This window comes from Mesocricetus auratus, unplaced genomic scaffold, assembly GCF_017639785.1.
Source record: "Mesocricetus auratus isolate SY011 unplaced genomic scaffold, BCM_Maur_2.0 Super-Scaffold_100022, whole genome shotgun sequence".
Classification (NCBI taxonomy): domain Eukaryota; kingdom Metazoa; phylum Chordata; class Mammalia; order Rodentia; family Cricetidae; genus Mesocricetus; species Mesocricetus auratus.
The window spans coordinates 21931556-21935596 of record NW_024429203.1 but is presented as its reverse complement, the minus strand read 5'-3'; the positions used below and the strand labels follow the sequence as shown (position 1 = coordinate 21935596).

Below are 4041 nucleotides of genomic sequence, written 5' to 3'. Positions count from 1 at the left end.
AAACTATCAACTGAGCTACATTCCCAGCTCTGGATGCATCAGGGTGAGTATTTGGTGTACTCTTGGGGGAAATGGGTATTATGCGTAGTATTTCTAGAAACGTCAATTCAGTCAAGGGAGTAGGTAGTAGTATTCAGGTTTTCTGTATTCTGACTGAATCTGTGTCCAATTACACCATCAATTACCACGAGAAGAATAAAATCTGCAGCTGTAATTGTGAATTTCTCTATTTTTCTCTTTGTTCTGTCAGTTCCTGCTTCATGTATTTTGAAGCTCTGTTATTAGATTTGGTACAGATTATAATTATTATTACTAGGCTTTAGAACATGTTGGTAATTATTGTGATTCTTTAATGTATTGACCCTTTTATCGTTATGAAATATCACTTTCACTCTGTCTTGAAATCTGTTTCATCTGATACAAATATAGCAACTGCAGCTTTTTGATGAATTCTATTTGAGTGGTATATCAAGAGAGGGGGGAGGAGTGAAGGGGAGAGGGAGGGGGAGAAGAAGAGAGAAGAGGAAGAATTTTAAGGACATGGCAAGTTAGAAATGTGTGAGAGGAGCCAGGCTAGCAATCCTCAGTTCTAGGCAGAAACTGAGGTGGCTATCCTTGGGTATAACACTCAACTTGCTTTTCAAGCCCTTTGATTATTGGACCTCCTCGACAGTTGGTCAGTATTGGCACTAACCATGGTATTGGCACTAACCACATCTGTGTTCTACAGCTCTTGCAACACTGTGACAAATACCTGAGAAAATGACCTAGGGGAGGAAGTGCCCACTTGGCTTACAGTTCCAGAACTTTCCATCTGTGATTCTTGTCTCCATTGATCCTGAGTCGGTGGTGAAGCTGATCATCATGGCAGTGAGACCGCACACAGAGGCTAGTCACCTCCAGCGGACATGAAGTGGTCAGGAAAATGCCTGTTGGTGAGCTTTCCCACATCCATGTCCCCCAGCTTAGGGGAATGGTGCCACATAGACTCAGAGTGGGTCTTCCTCCTTGGTTAAGTCGCTTTGGACATGCACTCTCAGACACACCCGGAAGTGTGCTTTAACAATTTCCTAGGCGATTCTCAATGCAATCAGGTTGACAGACAGCACTATCACAGCATTTTATATGGTCACGGGGATGCCTATGTTACTGTATGATTGAGTAGCTGAATACCACAGCCAAATCAAGTGTACCCATGAGCCAAATGACATTTCTTTTCCATCCTTTAGCTTCCAACTTGTATTTAAAGTGTATCTCTTGTAGTCAGTACACACTTAGTCTTGCTTCTACCTCCAACTGGATAACCCACACCTTTTAATTAAAGTGTTTAATTCATCCATTTTGTATCATCAAATATAATTTGATGCAGTTACTGATAAATTTTCATTCAAGCCTGCTGTTTCCTGTTTCTTTGTTGTTTTGTTTTTGTTCTTTGTTCAGGTTCTGGTGCAGTTCAGACTAGCCTTGAACTCTATGTAGTTTCTGACTCTTGCCCCTACCTCTCAAGTACTGGGATTACAGGTGTATGCCTTCACCCCGGACTCAGATCTGTCCTGACTGATGCTAGTTAGGCAGGTCACTCACTTTGTACGCAATCCTTGCCAATGATCTACCTTTAAGTCCTCTGTTTCCTAACATCTCCACTCCACTGGTAAGTCTACCTGATGACATTTTAATTTTATTTTTAGTGGTTTTCAGCTATAGAATTTTCATTTGGTTCTTTAACAGAGCATCTATTTCTCTCCAGGGTCTCCTACCTGCTCATTCATAATCTATATCATCTCCTTTAAATTATCAAACACGTTGTTCTTCCTAAACAGGATTTCACTCTGCAACACAGGCTGGCCTCAAGCTCTCAATCACTCTACCTCAGTCTACAGCTGAGACTGCAGGTGTTTGCCACCAGGTCCAGATGTTAAAAGTATTTTAATAGCTGCTTTCAAATCTTTATCAGCTAACCCCAAAACCAGGTCATCTCAGGGTTGGGATCAGCCCAAGTTTAACCTGAATGTGGGTGAGTGACACTTTGATGTTTCTTTGTATGCCCAGTGACTTTCAATTAGATATTGAGCACCATGATATGTCGTGGAGACCCTGGGTTTTGTTATAGTCTTCTGAAGGATCACTTTCACTCCAGATGTTGGTTACTCTGGCTGGACTCAATCTTCAAACATTTCCACAGTGTTAAGCAAGGCAAGGCACCTTTGCTTTGCTCTTTATATTTAAAGTCTACATGTCACTTTTTTGTATGAAATTTCCATCACAGGTTTGATCATTTAGCTTACCATATTAATAAGCAGCAAGGGCTTGAGCTGATTTTATACAAACATGTTTTGCATATCGTCAGAGTTCACCCCCTCTCCAGCACCTTACTTTTGTAAACCTTACCCCAGTGTTCTTGGTGCCCCACTTCAACACCTCAGACTAGGAGATCTGCAAATTTCGCTTACAAATTCATTCATTGCAAATCAAATTTCAGTTTCTGCTTGCTTTAGATTATTCTTTGACATTTGCAAATAGTTGCTTTTTTTCCAAAATGTTAAGATTTTATTTACAAAGCTTTTCCTTGTTGCACAGAAAGTAAAGATGTTGTTACAATTGTAGTGTAACTGGCAGCCAGGATGGTCAACTCACCAATCACAGCTGTCACGATACAGCAAGAGTCTTACACGAAAACCTAACAACGTTTACAATTTTCTTGGGGTGGCAGTCCCCAGGCATAAGGCGGAATGTCTTGGGAACTATTCTTTGGCTCTTTGGGTGGGGGTGTCCTGGAGCTTGTATCACAGCTACCATTTTAAAACAGCTACCAAATCCATGAGCAGTCCAACCAATACTCAACAGTTCTGTTTCTTGCAGATTGTTTCGGGCCTTAACCATCATCTCCTTCTTCGTCTGTTTCTCTCTTTCTCTTTTCACCTTTTCCACTTTCTTCCTCCTCTTCATCCTCATCGTCTTCGTCTTCATCAACTTCTCCATCATGTCCAAATTCTTTTTCCTCCCCACAGACTTCATCTTCATCATCTTCTCCTTCTGCATCTTCATCCTCCTCCTCTTTACCATCCTCATCTTCTTCATCTTCTCCTTCTTCATCCTCTTCCTCTTTGTTCACACCATCCACCTCAGCATCAGAGTTGGTGGCTTCCTCTACACCGTCCACCTCCTCATCCCAGGCAGGTGCTTCCTGGTCCTCCCGGTCATAGCCATCCAGATAGGACAGCTGGGGCAGGAGTTTGAAGACTCATTCAGATTGGTGACCTCACAGCCAAACAGATCCAGGCTTTTCAGACAATGCAACCTTTTCAAAGGCTCCAAGGTGCTGATATCTTTCAGCTTATTTCCACTTAGGTTCAAATGTGTGAGGCTTGGAGTTTCTTCTGCTCATCTGTCCAGACTGCCAAAGATTCTATTATCGTTGAGCTCAAGCTTTTTCAATTTTGGTAGCTTGGGGAGATCTGAAACTGAAAACAAACCTACACGTATTAAACTGAGGAACTCTAGGTTCACAAATTCATCTATTAACCCCTCAATTTTTTCCATTATTTGCTTTTGCAGTTGTTCAAGACAAGTTTTCGAACAGCTGCCGGGGTCCGGTTCCTCAGATCTAGGTGGATCCTCTTCTTCATGTCCATGTTCCCCTTGTGCCCCCTCTATAAACTTAACTATCCTCGGTGGGGGCGGAGGGAGAAGAGGCGATCCGACCTGCAGAAGGAGGTGGGGAGGCGGTGTGGTCCTGAGGGGAGTGCAGTGTGCGGGTGTGGCGTGTGGGGGAGCAGAGCCCCGGGAACCAAGTTACTCCGCAAAGAGTTGCTTTTAAAAAATACTTATGCAAGGAACTTAAAAGATGCATTAAAAGCACCAAGTGCTCTTCTAGAGAACCCAGGTTCAATTCCCAGCACAGAGGCTCACTACCATCTGTTACTCCAGTTCCAGAGGATCCAACACCCTCTTCTGACCTCAGACACCAGACATCCATGTGGTACACAAATATACATGCAAAAAATAGAAATAAATAATTCACTTTTTCTGATGTATTTGTCT

At 42.6% G+C, this 4041-nt stretch overlaps 1 pseudogene; it reads right to left on the bottom strand.

Moving 5' to 3' along the window:
• Nucleotides 1-2729: 2729 nt before the first annotated feature.
• LOC101826171 lies at nt 2730-3632 on the bottom strand (annotated as a pseudogene).
• Between the last annotated feature and the right edge of the window lie 409 nt (nt 3633-4041).